This window comes from Delphinus delphis, chromosome 16 (assembly GCF_949987515.2).
Source record: "Delphinus delphis chromosome 16, mDelDel1.2, whole genome shotgun sequence".
In the NCBI taxonomy this organism is placed as follows: Eukaryota; Metazoa; Chordata; class Mammalia; order Artiodactyla; family Delphinidae; genus Delphinus; species Delphinus delphis.
Window position 1 is genome coordinate 56,226,717 of NC_082698.1, and position 26,777 is coordinate 56,253,493.

At 41.2% G+C, this 26,777-nt stretch overlaps 1 long non-coding RNA gene across 2 annotated transcripts in view; it reads left to right on the forward strand.

Annotated features, from left to right (window-relative positions):
• LOC132439428 (uncharacterized) overlaps positions 1-26,777 on the forward strand; it is a 103,849-nt gene that overhangs the window by 13,638 nt on the left and 63,434 nt on the right. For both annotated transcript variants that reach the window (XR_009522353.1, XR_009522354.1), the window contains exon 2: positions 8,975-9,087. This is a non-coding gene — a long non-coding RNA (uncharacterized lncRNA). The remainder of the gene's footprint in view (positions 1-8,974; positions 9,088-26,777) is intronic.

Genomic DNA, 26,777 nt, shown 5'->3' on the forward strand with positions numbered 1-26,777 from the left:
GAAGGTGGTAGCTGATTCAGTAGGGACAGATGGTCACTGTTTTCAGAATCACCTCTAGTACCATCAAAGATGGAACAAATAAAACATGTGAAAGGGTCCTTTAACTCACCTAGTTGGCTGATTGGATGACTACTGCCAAATTTTAGAATTGCTTCCCCTTCTGAGAGAAAGAAATTCTGGCATGATACTTCTCTAAGAAGTCTCAGCTTAATAAATGCATAGGGGCTGAGGAACTAAAGTGAAAAAATTGTGTATCTCTTAAAGGGTCTAAGAAAAATGGAATAGGCTCAGGGACAGGAACCTCTTGAGGTGCATTGGAGATCCTCGCTATTTGAACTGTTTCTGAACTCCAAGGCAGGGGCTGCTTTATAATAGTGGGGTTGAGCACCCGGCGTGTGGCTCTGGTGTCAGTTAGGACTGGAGTAGATTCATCCCCACTCTGGAGAAATGTCTCTCCAAGCTGATTAAGAGGGAAGATTGGGAAAAGTCCCTGTACTTCCTCAGAGCCCGTCATTAGAATTGGGAGGGCGTTGGAAAGGCTGGTTAGAGGGTTGAAAGTGCCTAAGGCACTTAGATTTGTAACAGTCCCTTTTCCAATATCCTGGCTCTTTGCAATAATAGCAGAAACTAGAAGGTTTTGGTTCTGTTTAGGAACCTTCATCTGCTGGGGTTGACGATTAAGAATTTTGATGGTCTTCCATTTTGGTGACTTATCTAGAGTGTGGGAGAGCTGGTTTGCCAGATTCACTGAATCTGGAGTGGACACAGTTTGCCATTCCATCCTGGTCCGTTTTAATGGAAAAGTCCCAGTTCAGCCCATTAATAAGCATAGAGTCAAAAGCTATGCAGGTGGAATCAACACCTGAAGGAAGACCAGAACTTTCTTGAAAAATAATCTGCAGTTGATTGTAATCATCATGAACAGGTTCACAAGACGTTTGTGTGCAAGCCTGAATTTTGTTCCGATCAACAAGCTTCCAAAAAGCTCTAGGAACTGCTTGATGAAGTTGCCTAGTGATTGCCTGGGCCTGGTCATGGAAGTTAGCGAGCTCCCCGGTCGTAATTCTAGAGATCTTCCAGGATTTTCCCAGTTAGTATTTCTCATCCAATGCTGATCCTGGCCTCCACCAATAAGCATATGAACCAGGCAGCATAAGTCAGAGAGACTCGGCTGCCAAGTTTGAATGACTCTATTAAGTTCCTCAAAAAGTCGATGAAGTTATTCAGTTACTTTGGGGAAATCTTTGACTATGGCTCCCAGTTCAGCTTCAGTCCAGGGAATATAAGAAATAAAGGGTTTAGCTTCTGGAGGCTCAGGAGGTTTATGTTTAAAGGGATAGGGTCTGACACGTTCAGAGGAATAGGTAGTGGGAAGAATTTCCGAGAAAAGGGGAAGTTCTGGTGAGAAACTCAATACAGGGGAATTTAGGGTATAGAGGAGGCATCATAGGCAGGGATGAGGAAGATGGCCCCAGCGGCAGAGCCTGGCCATGGAGCCAAGGGAGAGACATAAGATTGTGCTGGAGGGGTAACCTGAGGCAAAGAAGACAAGGAAAAGAGTCTGGGGTTTCAGGAAGCATCTTATCTTTCTTTGTTGGTTTGCCTCAGTTAATCTTAAACTCTTATTCTTCAGAGAGGCAATTTCAGGCACCTGATAAAGTTCGGAAGCCTCAAACTATCGATCAAAATAGGCATACCACTCCGTTCCGGAAATGCTGAAGTTACTGCAATCCAGTTTGGTTTTAAGGGAATTAAGTTTGGGGATTTCAAACGTTCCCTATAATGTCCATTGATATTCTGATGGGCAAGGGCAAGAGAACTCTTTTATAGAGGGAAGGAGGAAGTTGGGAGGGCTGTAGTAAACAAAGGGTTCATGGCTTTTCATTAGCTGAGTCCCTGCCAGGAAAGAAGATGAGTCTTTCTTTATCCTGTTGGGCTCCCTCCCTCTCTGTTCTCCTGACTCTATTTAATCGAGGTTTCCATTAATTTTTTACTTTTTAACAACATCATTATAGTGTTTATTGCATAGTTCAGTGCTTGAAACATAGTAGATTCTCAACTAGCAGTTCCTGAGGAAATGAATGTGCCCTTGGAGACTTCGCTGCTGCTCTCCTCTCTGCCTTGCTGGGACATCCCAATGGGTGAAGATCACATGATGCCAGCACCTTAGGCATGCTGCTGGGAATTTCCCACTTTCCCGTTTGTTTTCTACCTGGCACAATCATACTCATTTTTCAGGCTCAGCTTAAATATCAATTTCTCTATTAAGCCTTTCTTGGCTTTGTAGATCATTTCTCTCTTCCTGAGAAATGAATCCTTTCCTTCTGTGTGCTTCCACACCCCTTGGTGAATGCATTTTCCAGGTGCTTTAGCACGAAGGATTCATTATTTGGTTTATGTATTGTATCTTACTCTTTCATTACAAAGTGAGCTCCTTGAAAAGCCTTTTTTCTTTTGATTATAGCATCAGCATGCATAGGAGACACTGTGAATTTTTATTCGGTTTAGCTGGGTAGGGAACTTGAAGGCAAGAAGATTAAGAACTGTTAACTCGATCGCACACATTGAACAGGTATGCCTGGATTTAATTTTTAAGCAAAATATATGGTTTGCCTTTCCAGGATGTTAGAATCATCTTTACTTCGTATTACTTCCTTCCTCTTATTGGCTTGTCTGTCCCAAACATAAGGAAAATCCAGGTCCTTTTTCCCCAGGAGTTCTTGAGGGGACAGCAGACTTCAGATCCATGGATTTCTTGCCTCCCAAACTTCCAACATTCCAGTGAACAAACATGCATTTGAAGACCCTTTGTCCAAATCAAAGCAGTGATATAGATCAAGTTGCAGGAGAATGGGAGACTAGTTGTGGAAGGTCAAGGGAATGTTGTCCTCCTGGCACACAGAGCTTTAGAACACAGTGGGATGCTAGTTCTGCAACCCTTCCCAAATATACCCATTTGGTTACAGTACATTGTAGTTCCTGAGACACAACATCTGCTCACTTTAACAATGAATGGTTGAAATACGTGGTCCAGTATTTGAAGGTAAACACATTTCCCCACCTGTTTGCACAGGGTTTCTACAAAGACAAAAGCTAACTCTTCTTATTGGCAAATTTCCTACCCCTAGCTTGAGTTCATCCTGTTGCTTTATTGTAATTTACGTTCCTCCAGGAAAAGAAAAAAGACACTCCAGAAATTTTGGAAACCAATTTCTCAAGTTGCTTGCGCCGAGAGGCTCAACTGAAAAAACTGTCCCACCATCCCTGACGTACCCTAACTCCTAAAAGAACACTATCTATAGCCCAGCTGGTCTCAACCCTCAAATGTGAAAGCTAATTATTGAAGTCACATCCTCCTCGATTTAAGATCTTTTAATGGACAGCTAGAAGCTTGGCCATCACTTCACACCGGCCATAGTGTCAATCAGTTGGAGGAAAAAAAACCATTTCTATGTCAATCAAGAAATCCTTGGGGATGTTGTAACCTGTTAGGATGCATTACCCTTTGACCGCTGTGACTTAAAGGCTCTGGCATTAAAGAGCATGTGCCCAGAAATAATTAGAAGCTAATCTGAATTGTATTCACATATAACTGAAGCATTGAGCACGGGAGTGTTTATACTGTCTGCATGAGAAGGCTGAGGGGTCCATCTTCCTTGGTGCCACCACCAGCACCCCTATTCATCAGATGTAGTGAGTTGAGATTCAAAGTTATTGCCCTAACACTGCAAATATTTAACACCAATGTGATTACTATTATCCTGTATTAATGTCCTGCCACAGGTGTTAACAAGGCCAGCATAGCAAACTGACTCATTCTCAATTCCCCTAGCACCCTGCGGTGAAAGAGATGGATTCTCCAGGAAACAGCCATTGTAGAAAACAGCAATATAGAGGGCTGAGGCTGGCCTTACACATCTTAGTGGTTACAAAAATGTCTCCCCAACCCCTTGTGAGTTATAGCTCACTAAGGTATGACACTGAATCACCTTATCTCTCCCAGTAACTGCTCTGTTGTGCCTGGGCTCAGGGGCATTCATCTGAATGACACCAACCTCAAAATCGGAATTTCGGCTTTAAATCTCGAGCGTGTGATGTTTTTCTTTATGCGCCAGATTTCAGAGAGCCCGAAAGAAGAGAGAGAATCACCAACACACACCTGGCTTGCACTCGTTCACAGCTCATCTTGGCCATTGCAACATCCTGTCCTTAGAATGACCTTACAGAAAAAAGAGAGTTAAAGGGAGTAGCTACAAAAATGAGAATGGCTGAGGAGTAAATAAAACAACAGGAAGGCAGCCAGGGGCCGCAGTGCCCAGACTGAACCAGAATAAAACAAATTCATTATACTGTAAATTACTCGCACTATATGGGAGTCTATTATGAGAAGTTTGTGAGAACTGGGAAAGGGGGGGTGGATTCCAGCTATGTTCAGAGCCCATGGACCACTCTAACATCTCCAGAGCCAAAGAAATCTAACTCCTGATGGATCGTTCACGATTGTAGAGGGTGAGGAGAGTACGTAAATTAAACCCTCAGGTAGCCCTACCTGTGGTGTGAGGTATAGTACAGGTCTTCTGCATTTGGGCTGAGAATGCCTGAGGATAATTTGCCATCCTCAGGGCCCAAAACAGGGCCAGCCAGAGTGTCTAGTGCTCAGTATATTTCTGTTGACTCAGAGGATTGTCCTGAAGTGTTAAAGCCCTTAGAACATAGTAAGTGCTCAATAAGTATCAGTGATTCAGTAGCTGACCAACCACTTCCTGCATGGAAGCTTCCCCCCTCCACCATGGATGTATAATCCACATGACAAGATATATGAGCCTTCTCATTCTCACATAAGTGCTTCATTCATTAATTCTCACTCCATGCATTTAACAAATATTCGTAGAGCAGTTCCTATGTGCCAGACACCATCAATCACATGTTCTGGAGTCCATAAAAAGCTTTGGCATCAGATGGACCTGGGTCAAATCCCAGCTCTGTGATACTGAGCTTCAGTTTCCTCATCTGCAAAATCAGCATAATAATAATTCCTCCCTTGAGATACTGTGAGGATTAAAAGAGCTTCTGTAGTGAGATATTTGGTGCAGAGCTTAACACATGGTAAGCTTTATAAGTGCTTAAATAAAGCCTAGTAGTTTCAAGGCTTCACCTAAATCCAGGCATCACTGTGACCCTTACCCTGCTTTACACAACCCTTGTTAATTCTGCTTTCCTCTGAACTCAATTAGTACTTACTGTCTGTTCTATCAAGTTTAGGTCTTGGCTTTTTGATTCACTTGGTAGCCTTTCTTCCTTGGCCTATTATTCCATGCATCTCTAACTTTGACTTTGCACATGGAGAAATATAATTGCAGAGGAGCCCAGACGATGAGCAGGTTAGGAGCTGGGGACTGAGTCGAGATGAAGATCAATGCAGGAAAAAGCTCATCTTCACAAAGGTAGAGTGAGGCTTGATGAAAGATAAATAGAATCCTTGCAGGGGAAAGCAGGATGAAGCCCAGAAAGGAGAGGAACAGATGTGTACCTGATGGCTATGCCAGAGAGTCGGCATATTCTATAGTGTGAGGAGTCCCCTAGAGCGTGGGGACTCTTTGGGGGGAAGTTGTGTGAGGACAGAGGTTCACAACACCTGGATGGGGAAGGAGAGTTCCCATGTGAATTATGGGGCACTCAGCATAGTTGGGGGCCATCCACAGTCATGTTTACCCAATTTCTTCATCCCTAATCTTTAACTCTTGTTGGATATAAGCAACTTTAGTTTCACTGGTAGGAAGACAATGTCCCACAGTGACGCTACCTCTGCACTTCCTGAGACCCTTGGCACATCTGAATGTCCAGTCATAGGCTGGGATCCAAGAATATAATTCTAAAGAACAGACTGATACAAGTAGAGAAACAGCAGCAAAAAAGTAGCAGAAAGAAATTAGAAAGAGGCAGTTATGGCCCCTGAATTTCACTGTTGTTTTTATTTTTAATTTTCAAAAATAAATTTATTTTTATTTTTGGCTGCATTGGGTCTTCGTTGGTGCACGCAGGCTTTCTCTAGTTGCGGTTAGCGGGGGCTACTCTTCATTGCGATGTGCAGGCTTCTCACTGTGGTGGCTTCTCGTTGCAGAGCACGGGCTCCAGGCATGCAGGCTTCAGTAGTTGTGGCACTCAGGCTCAGTAGTTGTGGTTCGTGGGCTCTGGAGCGCAGGCTCAGTAGTTGTGGTGCATGGGCTTAGTTGCTCTGCGGCATGTGGGATCTTCCCAGACCAGGGCTTGAACCTGTGTCCCCTACATTGGCAGGCGGATTCTTAACCAAGGTGCAAACCAGGGAAGCCCAAGCCCCTCACTGTTGTTTTAAAAGTGGGATTCTTAACCCTCTGAAACTGTGAGCAGTTTTATGTGGGCATTTTTTTCTCTAAGAAGAGGGTCAGTAGATTTCATCAGATTCACAGAGGACTGTGAGTTACCCTTGCCTTGCTTTGCTCAGAGGAATGATGTGGGATGGTCTATGATCCCTTCACATCCACTGAACATTCTCAAGGGCTGCCACTGGGGGCAGGAAGGGAAGGACAGAGAATATAGGGCCAGTTCCACCCCACCCCACCCTACTCCCAACTTCAGTAAGAGCAATTTTTAAAACTTATTTTTTCATATAGAAATAGTTTTACGCTATACAAAAGTTGGAAAAAATACCTAGAAAAAATGAAGAGTAAGATTATCTAGCTGAAAAGGGCCCTCTTGTATCCACTTCCACCTTATAGGCAGGCATCCTGTAACAGAGGGCCTAGTGTCAACTCAGTGTCCATGGCTTCATCCTGGATTGCAACCACACAACATACTTTATGCTTCACTGATTTCCCAACTGATGACTCCATTTCTCATTTCCTGTTTTCGTTCTTGCTATGTGGACAATGTGATACTTATTGAAGACTACTGAGTGGCATATGAAAAATATTTGATTAAATCCTAAATGAAAAAAAGTAAAACCCAATTACATAAAAGCTTCCTGAGAAGTAATGAATAAAAGGCAAATTATTTGAGATGTTGCACATCTTTATGATTCTCCTGGTTATTTCTGGTGGCTACAAGATGGCTGCTGCTGCTCTAGCCATCATATCTACATTCCAGCAGGAACAAAGTAGGAGGAATAAGGAGAAAAGGATATTGCCTAAATCAAGCAGCAAAAACTTTCCTGGAAATCCCACAGCATGAATCTACACATGTCCCATTGGCCAGCACTTTGACACATGACTAGACCTGGCTGGAAAATAGATAAAGAAAAGGAGGTTAGGAATGGGGTTGGGGCCAGCCAATCAATAAGTGCTCCAGGTGGTAACTGAAAAGTCACCCTAACTTTTGGTCTTGAAATAGTCTATCACAGTAACCACTGAATTAAGTCAGGCCAGACTATAAAGAGAAATTTTCTTCCTTCCTCCCTCCTTTCCCCTCTTCCCTTTTTCTCTCTTCTGTATTGTAAAATCTAAAATTTCAAGTGCTGCCTTGACAACTTTGAGCCTCTTTCGGCCCCAAATGCCTAGCTGTGAGTTTCCCTGTTCTTGCCAGATACGCCCCACCTCCCCAGCCCAGCAGGAAAGCCTCCCTCCCTGACAAGTTCCCTGATCAGTAGAATCAGCTGCGCCTTAGCTGGTCTTCAGCCTAATGGGTTTCACCTCCCCATCAAATCGTGAAATTATTCAAACAAGCCAATCACATCCCTCCACGTGAACAAAGGGTTACCTCACTCTTCACTACAAAGCCTGAATCCCACAGTCCCTGCTGGTTTTCTCTCCTCCCAAGTGCAGTCCTTGTGTGGTCCTGCCTGGCCTGAGGGGTCCTCCTCCCCTTCTCTGTGAGTATTTATGGCTGATAATCGGTCTGGGGCTGGGTGCTCAGCCACGTACTACTTAAGGTGGAGGATTCGTCCCACGTCAATGGCGTGCATAGGAGTTGATCAGAATACCCGTGTTGGCATCACAACAGTGAACAAGATATCCTCAGGCCTTGCCCTGGGGTGGCTTACCATCTTGCGGGAAAGATATTTACTTGTATTTTGTATTTGCTGCTCTAAATACTGGTGTAGAGTACTATGGGAGCCAGTGGTGGGACGAACAAATGTAGAGCGGAGTGTGTGTGTGTGTGTGTGTGTGTGTGTGTGTGTGTGTGTGTAAGTGTAAGGAAGGGTTGTTTTTGTTTGTTTTTTTTTTGCGGTACGCGGGCCTCTCACTGCTGTGGCCTCTCCCGTTGCAGAGCACAGGCTCTGGACGTGCAGGCTCAGCGGCCATGGCTCACGGGCCCAGCCGCTCCGCGGCATGTGGGATCCTCCCAGACCGGGGCACGAACCCGTGTCCCTTGCATCGGCAGGCGGACTCTCAACCACTGCGTCACCAGGGAAGCCCAGAAGGGGGGATTTTTCAGTTCTGTGTGGCTGAAGCTGAGTTTGAAGAGCTGAGAATGAAGAGGGGAAAGTTCAAAAGAATTGCTTGAAACAGAAGCTGGAGAGGGACCCAGAGGCCAGGTCAAGGCAAGCCTTCTCAGCAGAGTGAAGAAGTTCAGGATTTCATGAGCAAGCCCTGGTTTGCTCCCTTCAGCAGGAATACATGGGCGGACATTGGCTTTTGGAAAGATCTCTGTGGCTTCAGTGTGGAGGACGGGAGGGCACCGGGATAGGGAACTGAAGAAAATCAGGGAGGCTGTGGCAGTGATCTAAGCAGAGTGGCAGAACTTTACTGGAGGGACTGTCTGTGAGGTCATGGACCGTAGAGGCAGAGAAATCTGTGGCCTCTTAGTGTGACTTTACATTCAAGGGTTTTTGGTTTTACCTTCCTCATAAGGGGCAGGGAAAGGAAAGTTACCTGCTCACATAGGACAAGGGTTCAGTTGCTCATGGTACAAGTTTTATATTAGAACTCTCTGCATCTGCAAGTAAAAGAAAAATACAATTCCAGTGGCTTACACAAACTGGACCTGTGTTTTCTTCCAGAGAAAGTGGTTGGTTCAAAGAAATCAGAGCAGATACTGCTTTTGGAGTTGCCCTCATTATCCCAAAGTGGCTGCTACAGCTGCGTCCACTCTGCATTCAAGGCAGGAGAAAGGGTAAGTGAGAAAGGCTGTGCCGGCTTTATGTGACTTTATGTATCGTCATAGCAGGAAAGAAAAATATTTTACGAATGACCTTTCCGAAAAGACTTTTGCTTATTCCTCACGGACGCTGGCTGCCCCTAGCTGCATGGGCAGTTGGGATGGCAAGTATCAGCTTTCAGGATTCTCTAGAAGGAGGCAGAAAGCGAGAAGGGTGCTGGGAATGGCGATTCGGCAGCCAATCAATGGTGTTTGCCACACGTGCATTACAAGCCCGCGTTATATTGGAGGGGAAAGGGGAAGCTGTGGAGGCAAGCACGTAGCAGAGGTCAGTCACAGTCGTGAATTTTATGAAAGGTTTGCTGGGAAACTACATTTAAGAAAATATATATGGTGACTACGATTCCCCTGACAGCACGACCGAGTGATTTGCAATGTACTTGCATTTCATGGCCCTGGTTCCAAGTACTGTCACTCACTTTCATGTCAGACACTTGAGCTGTTTCAACATCACCAGGCTGGCCCACTATAAAATTACCTACACGTGCGCACGCAGACCCTTTAGGAGCCCCCAGCGTATGGTGAGAAGCGCGCTTGTTCTTCTGCTGGCTGTGGCATCAGCACTATGGATTTGTTTGGGCAAATGTGCTTCTTTGTAAGAGTGGAACTCCAGGAAGATTAAAACTACCCTTTGCCCCAGGTCTCTTGCCGTAAGCCTGGAGTCTAAATCCCTTGAAAGCAGTGTTATGCCCATGGTATCATGATTCTCATGGCAATCCTGCAAAGCAGGCTTTTAGAAGAGGAAACTGACCCAAAGAAATGAAATGGTTTGCTTGTGACCATCTAGTAGTGTGTGGGGGTCAGCAGCCTTCTCCAAAGGAAGACCTCCTGGGTACAAATCCAAGCTCTTTTTTTTTTTTTTTTTTGGCGGTACGCGGGCCTCTCACTGTTGTGGCCTCTCCCGTTGCGGAGCACAGGCTCTGGACGCGCAGGTTCAGCGGCCATGGCTCACGGGCCCAGCCGCTCCGCGGCATGTGGGATCTTCCCGGACCGGGTCACGACCCCGTGTCCCCTGCATCGGCGGGCGGACTCTCAACCACTGTGCCACCAGGGAAGCCCCAAGCTCTTTCTAATTCTGGGTGATTCAAAAGACTTTCAAGGGAGCAGCAAAGCAAGGTCACTGAGAAATGAAGGAAGACCAGCAATGATGAACTTAATTATAATTCTAGTTTAGGAAAATCTGGAAAAAAAGCTGTTCTGTCTATGTGCTAACAAAGCACCCTGAAACTTAGTCACATAAACCACCAATTATCAATATTTTATTATGTTCATGTATTCTGTGGTTCAAGAACTCAGATCACAGTGGGGATGGTCTGTCTTCTCCATGATGTCTGGGGCCTCAGCTGGGAAGAGTTAATGTCTGTGGGTTACTCCATAACTGGGGACTGAAGACTTTCAACTTACGTGTCTGGCTCCTGGGCAGGGATGACTCCAAGGCTGGGCTCAGATGGGACTACTGACTTAAGCAGCTATGTACAGCCTCTCCAGGTGGCTTGAGCTTCCTTTTTTTTTTTTAATTTACTTTTTATTGTATATTAGAGTATAGTTGATTTACGATGTTCTGTTAGTTTCAGGTGTACAGCAAAGTGATTGTTATACATATATGTATATCCATTCTTTTTCATATTCTTTTCCCATATAGGTTATTAGAAAAATGCCATTGGTAATTCAATGGGGATTGCACTGAACCTGCAGATTGCCTTGTGTAGAATAGTCATTTCCACAGTATTGATTCTTCCAATCCAAGAACACAGTATATCTTTCCATCTGTGTCATCTTAAATTTCTTTCATCAGTGTCTTATAGCTTTTAGAGTACAGGTCTTTTGCCTCCTTATGTAGGTTTATTCCTAGGTATTTTAGTCTTTTTGATGGGATGGTAAATGGGATTGTTTCCTTAATTTCTCTTTATGATCTCTTGTTAGCGTATAGAAATGCAAAAGATTTCTGTGTATTAATTTTGTATCCTGCAACCTTACCAAATTCACTGATTAGCTCTAGTAGTTTCCTGGTAACATCTTTAGGTTTTTCTGTGTATAGTATTTTGTCATCTGCAAACAGTGACAGTTTTACTTCTTTTCCAATTAGTATACCTTTTATTTCTTTTTCTCCTCTGATGGCAGTAGCTAGAACTTCCAAAACTGTGTTGAATAAAAGTGGACATCCCTGTCTTGTTCCTGATCCTAGAGGAAATGCTTTCAGCTTTTCACTGTTGAGTATGATATTAGCTGTGGCTTTGTCATATATGGCCTTTATTATGTTGAGGTAGGTTCCTTCTATGCCCACTTTCTGGAGAGATTTTTTTTATCATAAGTGGGTGTTGAATTTTGTCAAAACCTGTTTCTGTCTCTACTGAGATGATCATATGGTTTTTATTCTTCAATTTGTTAATGTGGTGTATCACACTGATTGATTTGCAGATACAGAAAAATCCTTGCATTGCTGGGATGAATCCCACTTGATCACGGTGTATGATCGTTTTAATGTACTGTTGGATTCAGTTTGCTAGTATTTTGTTGAGGATTTTTGCATTTAAGTTCATCAGCAATATTGGCCTAGAATTTTCTTTTTTTGTGGTAAAGTTGTCCTGTTTTGGTATCAGGGTGATGGTGGCCACATAGAATGAGTTCGGGAGTGTTCCTTCCTCTGCAGTTTTTTGAAATAGTTTCAGAAGGATGGGTGTTAACGCTTCTCTAAATATTTAATAGAATTCACCTGTGAAGCCATCTGGTCCTGAACTTTTGTTTGTTGAGAGTTATTCAATCACAGTTTCAATTTCAGTACTTGTGATTGGTCTGTTCATATTTTCAATTTCTTCCTGGTTCAGTCTTGAAAGATTGTACCTTTCTAAGAATTTGTCCATTTCTTCTAGGTTGTCCATTTTATTGGCATATAGTTGCTTGTAGTAAACTTTTTTTTTCTTTTTTTTTTTTTTTTTTTGGCAGTACATGGGCCTCTCACTGTTGTGGCCTCTCCTGTTGCGGAGCACAGGCTCCGGATGTGTAGGCTCAGCAGCCATGGCTCATGGGCCCAGCTACTCCGCGGCATGTGGGATCTTCCCGGACCGGGGCACGAACCCGGTCTCAAATCCATCTAGATTCAAGAGGAGGGGATTCCTCCTGATGAGAATTGTGTCAGAGTATTTGCAGCTGTGTTTTAAAACCAGTGCAGAAGCCAGTCTATATTAGTTACCTTTATTTTGAATTGATATTGAGGATGAGAAATGCATTATACTTTTCAGAGCTTTTTATTTCTAAATGTATTCATCTGGCCCTAATACTATCACTTACTAACTGTGTGACCGTGGAATCCTACCTAATGTCTCTGAATCCCATTATCCATATCCTTAAAATGGAGATAATACTTATACCTACCTCATTGGGCTTCTGTGAGAAGGAAATGTGACAGTGTCTGCAAAGGGCTTAGCAAGAACACATTCCACATTTATTCAACACATACATTTAGCATTTATGTGCCAAGCTCTGTTCTCAGTGTTTCACAAAGATTACCTCATTTAATCCTCATTTACCTCTACAACATAGACAGTGTTTTTATCCCTATTTCAAGGATGAGGAAATGGAATGGTCACAAAGCACGTATGTGAAGACCAGGACTTGAACAGAGCAACCTGGCTCTGGGGTCCATACTCTCAACGCCTCTGATGTGCTGCCTTTCAGTAGATAGTACAGATGTGAATTCAGGCATGCATATATCATTTCTTGAGTACCCACAAGTAATAGTATGAGCCCAGGATTTTGGTTTGTACGAAGAATCTGTTCATCTAGAACAGGGGTCTGCAAACGATGACCGTGGTCCAAATCTGGACAGTCCTAGTCAATGTGTATTACTCAAGGCTGCTTTCATGCTGTCACAGCAGAATGGAAGAGTTGTGACAGAGACTGTATGGCCTGCAAAGCTGAAAATATTTATTATCTGCCCCTTTGTTGAACCAAGTTTGCCAAGCCTTATTCTAGACCTTACCTGAAACGATGCTTTATCGCGAATTTCTCGGAATTTCAAACATGTTGAACCTTGTCCTCATCCTTGTTAATTCCTTACTTAACAAGTAGCTATAATAATATATGGCAGCCATTTTTCTAGACCCTGGAGGTACTTGGTGAATAAGAGAGGCATGGTCCTTGCCCTCAGGGAGTTTGTGTTCTGCTGGCGGGAAATTAAAAAAAAACAAACAAACACCCAAAATCAGCAAGCAAAACCAAATGATTGTAGATTATAATGACTGCAGTGAGAGAAAGAAATAGGATAACAGGTAACTGAGGTTAGAGAGAGGATTTCTTATAAATAGAAGCCATTGTGGGTGAGAAGTCTATGACTGCAGCTAAAAGCATCCCAATAAGGAGATATGTGGAGAGGAGAAAGTATGAAATTGTCATCTCTGAGAGTGGAACAGAAAGTTTATTAGGAAGTGTGGGAGGACGGATGCTCAGGATGTGGGAGGTGGAGTGCCCACCTCGGGATGGGAATTGAAAGTGAATGGTCAGCCTGACGGTATGATTTTTCCCTTCTACAATCTGAAGCAACTGGGATGCAGACGTGGAGAAAGCAGGGAGTGAGTTCAACGAAAGTTGAGGTTTTGGAGGTTAGCAATAAGGGGAGAGATGAATGGGCAAATTTAGCCTGGAGACAGATTTTCTTTGGCTAGCCCACTGTATTAAAACTAAGCATTCGAATGACTTTCAACGGAACACAATTTGGTTCACCATGTCCCTACACATTCTTACTATGTTCCGTCTTGCCTGTTTCACTTGTTTATGTTTTCTGCCTGACCCCGTAAACTTCTGAGATTGCAAACACTGAACTGTAGTAATAGATGACAGGCTCTTACCTGCATGAGGAGAGAATGGAAGGACAGAAAACTAAAGGATTATGAGAGAATGGTAGGATTAATGAATTGGAGACTGAACTTTTGATGAGGTCAGATGAGAGCTAAGGAATTATTAAAGTGAGGACTGGAAATATAGCACAGTCTCTTAAGAATGGAATATTAAAAATCAAGATTCTGAAGGTAGTAGACTGATGTTTACAAGGTAAAGAGTGTGACACTGGGAGAGGGTAGCTGAGGTAGGGAGAACCAAAATGTTACATGCATATACAAACATATACATGAAACACGTGCATAGAACGTTCATATATACACATACATAAATTCACACACACAGGCTGGAAATGCTTTTAAGAGGCTACCTGGCATTCAAATTTAAGAAAATATCTCCACATAATGAGGATGTACTCTTTTATGGGTTTTCTACACACATGATGAAAAGAGTCATTAGGAAGCAGCTCAAATGCAATCAGCCAAAGGGAAGCCTAGGCTAGAACACGAGAAATCCATTTTCTAACAAAACAACTTTTCCTTCTTCTACAGAAAAACCAGGGTAAATGAATTATTAAAAACATACCTTGGGCTTCCGGAGACCCCAAAACAGTGACTGCTGCCTAGGCTGGTGTCTCCCCATATATCTATATACAGGTTTCCCCCACTAACTGAAAGTAGAGCCATGCTATGAAACTTTTCATAAGCCAAAATGGTATAAAGCGAAATAGCAATTACCTTAGGACACCTCTTGCTAACTGACACACCAAATAAATGGAGATGAGGCACAGATGCTCACAGACACAGTTCAGAGCGATGGGGGCTTGACACTGAGATGTGGAGTGTTGCTCCCGGAAGAGCTTGGCAGTGCCACTCTCACTCCTTGGGGTGAGGGATGCCTCTCTAAGGACCCGCTGCAAAACAAATGCCGATGCGCTTTGTGTTTTTCACCTTTTCCATAAAAGCAAACATCTTCAGATTTCTTTCAGTTTGAAATTGGTGCTAATGTAGGTCTTTCCTAAACGTAAAGTGATGTAAAGCAAACTTTTGAAAAGTGGGGGATACCTCTGTATCTCAGCACTGGTGTCTCCAGGCTGTTGGGTGGAGCCAGGTCTTGGTACCTGTGAGCTAGAGGGAGGATTCCAAGATGTCGCCCAAGTGCTGGCTTCCTCCAGGTGGTAGAACCAACTTCCAATTATGGCTGATGCCACTGTCTATGCCCCCAGGGTAAAAGCCGCAGTGGCCACCCCCACGCCCCCCACCTCTCAGGGAGACTCTGCACGTTCAGCAGGTAGGTCTGGTCTAGGCTCCTATAGAATCATTGCTTTTACCCTGGGTCCTGGTGCCCGTGAGATTTTGTGGGTGCCCTTTAAGAGTGAAGTCTCTCTTTCCCCCAGGCCTGTGGGACTCCTGCAGTTAATCCCTGCTGGCCTTCAAAGCCAAATGCTCTAAGGGCTCATCTTCCTGTGCAGGACCCCCAGGCTGAGGGAGACCAACATGGGGCTCAGAACTCTCACTCCTAAGTACAGGGAGAACCTCTGCACTGTAATTATTTGTTGTGGGTTGCCCACCTAGAGGTATGGGACTTGATTTGATTACATCGCGAGTCCCCCTGCCCATCTCATTGCGGTTCCTTCTTTATGTCTTCAGTTGTAGAAGATCTTTTCTGGTAGGTTTCAGCCTTTTTCATCAATGGTTGTTCTGCAGATAGTTGTGGTTTTGGTGTGCCCATGAGAGGAGATGAGCTCAGGGTCTTTCTACGCCATCTTGGTTCTGCACTTCAGCAAACTTCCTTTTATTGTGTAAAGTAACATATTTTTTAAATTCTGGGGACCAGAATTTTGTAAACATATTTGTAGGGACATTTTTCAGCTTACCACAATAACACAGATATAAAATTTTAAAGTAAGTTGACACTTTTAAACTTTAAATTTTCAAGGCAAGTAACTGAGCTGACTTCATGATTCTTGAAACCCTTAACCCCTTGCTGGCCATAAAACTGTCAAGAGTGGATTATGAGGATGTAAATGGTGAAAGCTAGGCTATGAGTCCTAAGTAGGAAAAGAGAGGAAGTGTCTGCTCCATTGCTAAGTATCTTACGGGAAACCACCTGGGGAGTAGATGTATGTCCCCTGGAGTTTGACCACTGTTAGATCCATGTCTGAGGAATCTCAAAGAAAGGACTGTGGCTGCTGACCTAAGCATCAGGGTTAAGGGAAAGTAAAGGTCTGCATTTGAAAATAAGCCTGCACCCAACAATGCATGGCATCGTGTGTTTCCTATGGGCCCACAGAAGGCCATCAGAGGAAAGAGTGTGAACCTGGGGCCATTTAAGAATTCTACCATTGAGTATCACCTAGGGTGGTGATAGGATTCCAACAGAGAGGAGCCTGGGAAGAGGAGTTCTCCAACAAAATAAGGCTGGACAAAGGCCTGGAGGAACAGGTATATTCTCACATCACAGGATTACAGTCAGAGGAACAGAAAACACCTATAAGAGAAATCATCAGTTTAAACTCCACTCTACCTGCCCTGTGAAGGGAAAGGAATCCTTCTTTAGAAGAAGTTACTACCAGCTTGCCTCTCTACATTTTTGTTATATATTTATAAAATAAATAAATGGATGGAATTGGACATGAACATGTAAAAAGGTGCTCGATATCATTATTCATCAGAGGGATGCAAAATAAAACCACTATATACTATATATATACTACTATATGCCCTTGAGAATGGCTAAAATTAAAACAACTGATAATATCAGGTGTTGGAAAGGATGTAGAACAAGTGGGATATCTTATGTCTGGGGATTCCCTGAAGGTCTATGACTGAGAATTGGGCTGTACTTGCACAAGACAAGATTATTTGTAAGTTGCCAAAGAGCAGGTTCTACAGTGATGAGAATAAAATATTTGGTAAATTATTTGGAAATATTTTCTAAAGTAAAGGATCCATATACACTATAACCCAATAACTTTACTCTCTGATATGAAGCCAATAGAAATGAGAGCTTATATATGTCAAAAGTAATGCACAGAATAATCATAGGAACTACGATTAAACACCCCCATCTGGAAGCAGCTGTTGTGTCCATCAAGAATGGAATAGTAAATAACGTGTGGTAAATTCAGACAATGGAATAATACACACATTGGGGGGAAAAACCCACAAACTACTGATACACAGGCCAATATGGATGAATCTAAAGACATCATAAAGTGAATAATACTAGATACAAAAGAGTACCTAAAATGTTATTTCATTTATATGAAGATTTAAAACTGATCTGTAAAGATAGAAAATCGGAATAGTCGTTACCTGTAGGGGACTAGTGACTGGGAGGAAGCATAAACAAGTCTTCCAGGACCTAGAAATAGTCTATTATCTTGATTTAAATGGTTGTTACATAGTCATTACACATATGTATTAATTCATTTAATTGTAAACTTAAGATTTTTGAATTTTTTATGTTATACATCAGTTCAAAAGAATACTAGTTAAACAAAAGTACAGGACTATCTAACCAAAAACTGAGAGAAAATAATACATAAAATAGAAACAGACCCATCATGAGTTGGCTGACAAAGGCCTTAAAATCAATGTGATTAGTTTATTCAAGACAATAGAGATAAAGATGGCCAAAATAAAAGATGGAAAATGTCACTAGAGTAGCAGAATCTATTAAAAAGATCAAATAAAATTTCTAGAATAAAAAAAAAATACTATATCTGGGTCTAGCTTCTAGCTATGATAGAGAAACTGGTACTGAACTAGCCTTTCCACTATTAATTAAAAAAAAAACAAACCCCACAAAAGTTTATAAAGCACTGGACAACAGGAAGCACAGGACTGATCCCTGAAGAAGAGAAACGGAAGAAGTAGGCCACATTTAAGAGTGATTGTCTTAGATCTCTGCCTGAGGGCAATTTTTAAATCATGGTGCAGTAAGCTAAGGTCCAAACCGAGTTCAGTCATCTTGCTGAACTGAGGAGGTGGAGACAAGAGTTTGGGGCAGCTGAAGAGACTGGAGTCTGTGAGTAGGACATGAGACAGGAGGAAGCTGTGCAGAGATGAGACCCCAGAAGAAGGCATGGCAATTCCCTAGAAGTCTGTGACTAAGTGTTGGGCTATATTTGCACAAAACAAGATAAGCTGAGGATTTCCGAAAAGCAAGTTCATCAGAGATGAGAGTAGAACAGAGAAACTAGAGGTCACACAATGCTAGAGAACAAGGCAAGTTCAACTGTTCTCATTAACTCCTTGTTGATATCTCAGGCATCCGACTGAGATACCAAAAAGGCCAAACCTTAAGAATAGGGACCTACTCTAGAAAGCCTACTCTAGAGATCCTCCCTAATGAAGTCTAAAGCCAAGACCTGACAAAATCTATGGAGAGGGCAGACTTTGGAAGATGAGTCCTTCCAAGTAAAAAAAAAAATTTAATTAAGAAAGAGTTTAGGATTTTCATAGGTCTGCCCTAAGAAAGTATAAAACCAAGCCTATACAAATTCAAATTGATTAACCCATAAGTTAACTGTATACTTGAATAAACAGCAACTTTCTGCAGAGGAATGTAATACAATCTAGAATCTTTCCAATGTATCATCAACAATACAGTTGTGAAACAACTGTTACAAATATATTTAAAGAACTAAAACAATATATATACAAGGAGTTAAAGGGAAATATGGTTTTCTTAAAGGAAAATCTATTCAGAGAACTGGAAACTATAGAAACAAACAAATGGAAATTCTAGATCTGAAATGGAAAAAAATAAAAGATGTGCTTAATAGACAGTTTCAGATGACAGAAGAAAGAGGCAAAGCAGCTAGATGAATAAAAATTATCCAAACTTAAAACAGGGAAAAAAGAGTTGAGGAAAAGTGAACAATGCATTAGGGACCTGTGGGACAATATCACACAGCCTAAAATACGTGCAATAGGGGTCTCAGAAGGAAGAAAGATGAGGCAGAAAAATATTTTGAAAAAATAATAGCTAACCTTTCCCAAGTTTGATTAAAAAATTACTTTTCTGAGATTCAGGAAACTCAGAAAACCCCAAGCAGGATACACACACACACCATAGCAGAAGACAGTAAAATTACCAAGTAAAATTTCAAGATAAATTTTGAAAGCGTAAAGAGAAAAAGACACTTTACACTTTTACTTGCAGGGAAATAATAACATGAATTAAAAATGACTTCTTAGAAACAAGTCCAGAAAAGCAATAGAATGTCATCTTTAAAATGCTGAAATAAAGAAATATATATCCAGTGAAAGGATCCTTCAAAAATGAAGGTAAAATTATTGGACAAACAAAACCTGGAAGAATTTGTCAACAGCAGACCTGCCCTATAAGGAATGCTTAAGGATGTTCAGCCTGAAGGAAGATAATACCACATAGAAATTCAAATCTACAGGAATCTATAGCAAAATAGTGTGAAGTGCATATCTATTACAGTGTTCTTTGCAAAAGCAAAAAATTGGAAACATGCTAAATGTCCAACAAAAAGAAGTCATTCAATTTCATTGTGTATCTATTCAAGAAAAACTACAAAGGCATTAAAAAAGAAATTAAAGATCTAAAGGACACGAGAAAATGTACATTATATCTTACAGTTTAGGTCTTCTTTATCTGATAATTTCTGAGAAAATTGTGTGAAATATTTCACTGTAATTGTGTGTGTGTGTTGTCATTGGATACATATGAGTTCATGGTTTTTATATAGTCTTGATAGATTGCTGCTTCTGTCTACAGTCTTTATATTTCCAATCATACTTTTTATATTAAATTATGTTGTTGATATTGACAAAGCCATACAAGTTTTCTTGTACTATTTTCCAGATTTTTTTTCAAATTGTTTTATTGAACTTTTCTGCATCATTTTTATGGCATTTGCTTGTAATTGAGTGGTTTTTTTCCATTCAGTCAGGTAGTCACTTAAAATTTAGAATTATTATTATGTGATTACCTTTTTGAACCACAGTAAAATAAAGTTAGAAATACAAAATTAAAGATAATGAACATAAATTTGGAAATGAGCATTCCTGTCTGTAACACTTGAATTGGAGAAGAAATCACAAGGAAATTTTGACACATTTAGAATCCTAATAGGAATATTGCATGTAAAACTTGTGTGATGCAGCTAAGGTATTATTCAGAGGTAAGTTTATGTCAGTATACAAAGGTTTTTTTAAAAAACATTTATTTGGCCGTGCCAGGTATTAGTTGCGGCACGCGGGATCTTTGTTGCAGTGTGCGGGATCTTTAGCTGAGACGTGCAAGCTCTTAGTTGTGGCATGTGGGATCTAGTTCCTTGACCAGGGATTGAACCCAGGCCCCCTGCATTGGGAGCACAGAGTCTTAGCCACTGGACCACCAGGGAAGTCCCTGTAAAGGTATTTTAAAATAAAAAGTTACTGAAAATAAGAGGTAATCCTGCAACTGTGTAAGACAAGACAAAACAAAACAAATTATGAGTGTATATCAGAGTAAGTGAAGTGAAGAACAAAATAAAGTTAGAAGCAGAAAATAAAGTAGAGAATAAATAGGTGACAGTAAGCACAATAAGCTTAAAACCTTTTTATTAAAAAAAAGCAATAGCATAGACAAATCCCAGGTCACATAGATGGGGATGACAAAGGAAATAAATGATATTAGTAAAGGAAAAGAAGGCTGAAGTCTAGATAACTCTGGAAAGAGAAAAATCATTTAAAACTATGCTGAGTAATGACAATAAATTTGAAAAATGTAGATAAAATGGAAATAGACAAGGAAATTACAAATTGCTACACTTAAGAAAACTTGAAGACCTGAATAAATTAATAACCATCAAAAACGGAATCAATTTTTAAAACCCCTTCTTCCTTCAACAACAGCAAAATAGTTTTATAGGAAATGTGCTACCCTTCAAGAAACATATGTCTTGTAAATTGTTTCAGATTATAAAACGGGAAAATGTCCTGCTCACTCTCTTAGGTTAGTATAATTTAGATAATATAATCAGATGAGACTAGATCAAGACAATAAAATTACAGATTAGTGTTCTCTATCAACATAGATGCAAGAATCCTATATATAATATTACTAGTTGTATTATATACAGAAGTCAAACATTTATATTAAATACAGTAGAATGAATATATATTTTTATATAAGATTAATATATGTGATGTATACGGTTTAGCTGCTTATTTATGAGAGCTATGCAAGAATAGTCCATTACGATGAAAACCCTATGTATTCTACTATATTACCATTGAATATATTAAGTATCTAAACATTATATTTAGGTGTTAAGTATATAATACTTTCATATATTTATTAAATGAAATCAATACATAGATTAAGAAATTTATATCTATGTTAAAACAAGCAAGGATAATTTCATATCGGGAAATCTCTATGTAAGTCGTGAGATAAAAAGAGTAAAGAAAAGGGTATATGGTCATTTTAATAAACACAAAAGGAATTTAATAAAATTTAACATTCATTGTGGATATTAAAAGAAGGCAAAGATCTTACCAAAATGCAAACTGAATAAATCTTTCCCTTATATGATAAAATATTATTTCTCAAAAACCTACTAAAAACAGCGTACTTAGTGGTGTAACTTTAAAGTTAGAAGCAAATTTAAGATTCCTGCTATTGATGCTTCTCCTTAATATTTTATTGGAGCTCCTAACCAACACAGTAAGCGAAGAAGAAGAAACAAAAGGTATAAATATTGGAAAGAAAGGGAGCAAACTCCTTTCTTTGAGAATTTTTTTCTACAGTAAAATTTTTTTTCTACAGTAAAAAATTCAAGAGACTCTACAAAGTATTAGAAATAAAATTTTTAAGTAGAAGATCAACATAAAAATTAGTAATATTTCTGTATGCTGGCAGTGACCAATTCAAAAATACAATTTAAGAACTGTAATTCCCAACAGCAGCAAAGCCTTTAGAACATCATGGATAAAAGAAATAAATTTTGTTGATAGACATGAAGAATACCTAAATAAATGGAGAGATACACTGTGTAATCATGAAAAGTTTCAATCTTCACAATTTAAAAATTTTCTCTAAATTTATGTATAGATTACATGCAATTTCAATCAAAATGTGTGAGGGAAAATAACTTCCATTAATGCTGGAAAGCGGAGGGCAGGTAAAACGATCAAGAATGCTTGCTGTGAACCTGCATTCAAGGGCCAAGACAGACCACTGTCAACAAATACCTCCTCGGATGGAAGCCTTGGGTTTTCATGGCGTGTGATAACATCTTCAGGTATAGAGGAATGGTAGTGCAACAAGAATTTAGTACTATTTAGATTCGTCAGCACCCACAGTTGCACACTCCCTCAGAGCCATTGGATTAGTGGTTTTGGTCTCAGTGTTTATGCCTAACAAAAGCAAGCAAACAGTCATTAATGTGTAAGAAGTATGAACCTAAACTTCATAAACAGGAACAAGTTCATTTTTTTAAAAAGTCAAATAAAAAATGATCCTTTCACAACACCAAAATGTTGTAAACCAGAAAATCTTTCTTCGCCTCTTGCTGTAAACTTTTCTATTCTCTCAACTTAGTGTTTTTTTCATTCAGCACCCTCCACATAGGAAATGAACATACATTTCTGTCATTGACCGGAAGCGATTCAGACTCATTTAAGAACCAGGAGCTAATTAGAGGTGATGACCAATGAACGACATCTCCAAAAACTGATTTGAAAACCATGACCTCTGCCTGTGGTTCTGTATCTAATCTCTGACGGATAGAACAGAGGTAAACCCATTTTCGGCAAGACTTATTATTGTACAGATTTGGAGGAAATTATGGTCCCTGACACTAAACTGGTATGAAACGTATCAGCTGTGTATATAACACTAGCGCAATAAAGTTCCAATCTTCAGGAAGAAATCAGATGTGGGAGGGATTTTGACTTGAAATTCCTAACCCCATCTATTGAAAATCCACCTCATCAGCAATTATTATTTGAGTATAGATAGGGTGCAAATTGCTACATATGGTGCCTGGGGTATATTTGATGACCTAAAGAAGACTGGGGGAAAATGTAATATGCATTCATGCAACCTCCCTCAGCTGTCTTCCAGGGTTATTAAGTACCCAGCACTGGAAACTTCTACTTGTTTCTTTAAAAATTGTAAAAGCTGAAATGCCAGCATGTCAATAGCAGAGTAATATCCAAATCATATCTTATTCCTTCCAAGAGGCTGGAAAAGACAACGTACATCCCCCAACGAGGACAAGACTAATCATGGAGCTGGTGCCAAGCCTGTGGAGATTTCCCCGGGGAGCTCATCACTTTATCACATGTCACAGCTTTGTTCAGTTTCAACATTGCTCTCCGGAGCAGATTCCCTTTCTTCCACAGGCTCTAAAGGGGAAAGAGTTTCCTATAAAATCTACCTAGGACAGGGCTGGCCAGGTTCAGGGATCCGTGGTAGCAGCACACTAACAGAACAGAGAGCTACAGAGGCCATTCCTCCACTGAGAATAGTGATTTGACTCATACTAGCATCTGGACCAGAAATCGATAATTCACGGTCACTACTTGATTTGGGAATTGATGCAAAATAATACTGGCGGCCAACAGCTCACGTGTCATTCCTCCTTACACTGTGAGTCTTCGTCCTCCCTTCATGTGCCCAGCTATGGCAGGCTTTGGGAACACGAGCATGCTCGCATGCATGTTTGCACACACACACAGACACACATTTAGACAGGAGGTTATCGATACAGTTGGCTGCTCTGCTTCTGTAATCCCTGCTTACCTAGATCACGATGCACAACTCAAAGTCATAGAAAGCTGCGAGATTTTGCATTACTGCCTTTCTCCTACACGTAGATTGTTCAAGAAGGGTTAACCCTGTCGCTTCCCCACCATCTGTAAGCCAAAATATCCTCTCAGCTTTGATCATTTTGAACCGGTCCTGAAAGTCTAGAGAAATGCATTGATTTATCCATTCAGGATAGTTTCAATTAGACCTCACGGTGGTAGAGAACAGCAAGCAGCGCCAGGATGCAACGTGTTGAGAAATCACAGCCGCACATTGGTTGACGTGGCCTGAGGGCACCAGAAACCAAGAGCTTCCACTAGCAGATAGAGTGATGGAGAATGGACCCCATAGAGAATACAGCATTGGCCACAGGGTCAGAGATTCCTGGGGTTCTTTGGGGTTCCTCAGGGAGTAGGTAGAACTCTTCCCAGCTCTAAAACTCAAAGGTTGTGACTCAGGGTTGGCTCTGTCTTGCTAGCCAGAGGGGGGGGGAAATGTTCACTGAAGTGGCATTGAATTGACCTGGCCAGTGATTAAAATGTTCTTTCTCTCCTTTATTCTCCCAAGTTACACTGCAGTCTCTCAGGCCACGCTTCTGAGAGCAAAGATGGACAACAAAGTGCTGTTAAATATCCTGCTGACAAGGTATAGGAATGAAGAGATTGTCAGCAAAGGCTTCTGTGAAGGTTGCAGGGACGGGTGAGGGCAAATGTTTTCTGAAGTACAGTTGTCGCTCTGTGTTAATAACTGCATCTGACCTTTCCCTGACAAAGGCTCTTTGCTGGCTTCCACACTGAGCGGCCAGAATGATTTAAAATTTAAGCCCTGACAGTAGGGGACACGCTGCACTTTGTTTTCTCCAAAACTTTTGCCTGTCATGGAAGTTCTGTGGAAGGCAAGAGAGAAGGGTGAAAAATCACCCCAGGGCCACTCCGTGGAATAAGCTATGGTGGTAACTAAAAAGCCTCATGCTTGCAACTACAGTTCAAGTACTTTTTAAAAAATCAACTAAGGCACCATTTCTTCCTTTGCCTCAGGGATAAGTGATTAAAAATAACTAATAAATATTTGTGAATCCCTTTCCTCCACTAAACCTGGCTTAACCTCCCACTAGAGGCTCCCTCTCCATTAAAACTGATCTTTTTATTCAACCCCAACTCTTAAATTGACGTCCTGGTCCAATTCTTGTTTCATATTCCGCCTCCCAGCTTTCCCGTAGCCTGTGTGCTTTGCTAGCCCGCTATTCCCAGAGCTATTGGCGCTAATGATGAGCTCTCTTTGGAGATTTATGGTATGTTATCCTCAGCTGTTATTTAGCCAGAATCTTCTCTTTTGCATCTGCATGAACCTATCTAGCTTGCCTTTTCTGTAGAAGCAATAAAAATTCAATGGCTAAGTATTGATTTAAAATGGAAACCTAGGAGTCAAAGACTCTGTGTTAGGTCTAAGGGAAAAGAAGTGAAGGGTCAGCTGCGAGCTTTACCCTCAATGGACTTCCGGTCCAGTGGTGCAGAGGCAGCTGGGGTAGAAGCTGATGGAAGAGGCCATTCAAGGCTGAGGAGGTAGCTTTCAGGTTGGGGTCAGCGGGAGGTAAGGCCCAAGATCAAGAGAGTCCTGATGCTGAAATTCCTTCAGTTTATATATGCCCAAATGGGGCCCAGCAGGTGAAATGACTTGCTATTGGCAAGGATCGGCACAGCCAAGATGGTATAATACTAGTAGGAACTAACAGTAACGATTGCACAGGCTTTATGAGCTCCTGCCCTGTGCTAAGCGCTTTACACGCAGTCGCTCTTGTCATCCTCACCACAATTTAAGAGGTTGGTCCTATTGTTTTCCTCCAGGTTTACCAAGGCTGAAATGGAGACATTAAGTGATTTTTCCAAGGTCACAGAGTTAGAGAGCGGGTGAGCCAGACTGAGGCCCCAGGGCTCTGCCACTGGAGTCTGTGCAACTCTGTCCCTCTATTCTTGCTCTAACTTCCTTCAAAGAAGAAGAAAAAACTGAAATGAAGTTAAAACTCCTTACTGGTATGCATGACTTCCTTGCTCTTTGTGGATCCTGACCCTGGTGTCGCCGGGTTCAGGGCCCCAGGTGTCATTGAAATCATCAATCGCAGATAAGATCTTTCATGAAAGGGCCTTGGTTATTACCTCACTTGTAAAATGAGAGGGTCGGACAAGATAATCTCTGTGGTCCCTTCTGGTTCTCACAGCCTGTGATTCTATGATTCCAAACAACATCCTCAAAGACTGTAAATTTCAACTCCTTTCACAAGAGGAAGGATAGGAAAGAAGAATTGATGGCATGCTTGTGCAAATTTAGGTAATAGAGAACAGAGATGCTACCCTTGTGAGTTCCTGGGTGATATGCATGACTTGGAAAAAGAAGAAAAGTATTTCATGCAATACCATAGGGCACCCTTAGCTTAGCCTTTCTTCCTGAAATAAAAATACAGCTGAGTTTTTCAAGTTAGTGGGTTGATGTATCACTCTGTTCCCCCTCATCATTCTCGTATGACTCAACAGACATTAGAGAGAAATTTTTCTGCTTAAATTCCTTCCTGCAACGGAAGTAAATATCTTACTTTTATAAAATACATTTCTTAAAGATCAAATACAGTTCTACAATGCTGTTTCAGATAGATTTGCCATAAGTCAGATACCCTTGTTCAAATAATGGACTACGGCATAATCCATCTTGGGGAGTCAGGAAGTACAGAACTTGGTCTTATTAAGGGGCTCTGTTATGAGGCCCAGTCACTGATACAATGAATTGGTTTTCAGCTGGGCTGTCTCTGCCACCATAAGTCTTTGGCTTGAATGAAAAGGCAATTAAGAAAGGAAGTCGGAACAAGAAACTCAAACTAGATACTCTTCTTTTTCTAGTGCTAACATAATTAAAATTGTGTTTAACGGCCAGTTGGCTAAGACTAAATGAAAATATGCAGTTAAGGGCACTGGTGAGGCCAACTCTCTCTCAAAGACTCTCTCTCCTACGACTGCCATTTGATTCTTGTCTTTCCTGCAGAA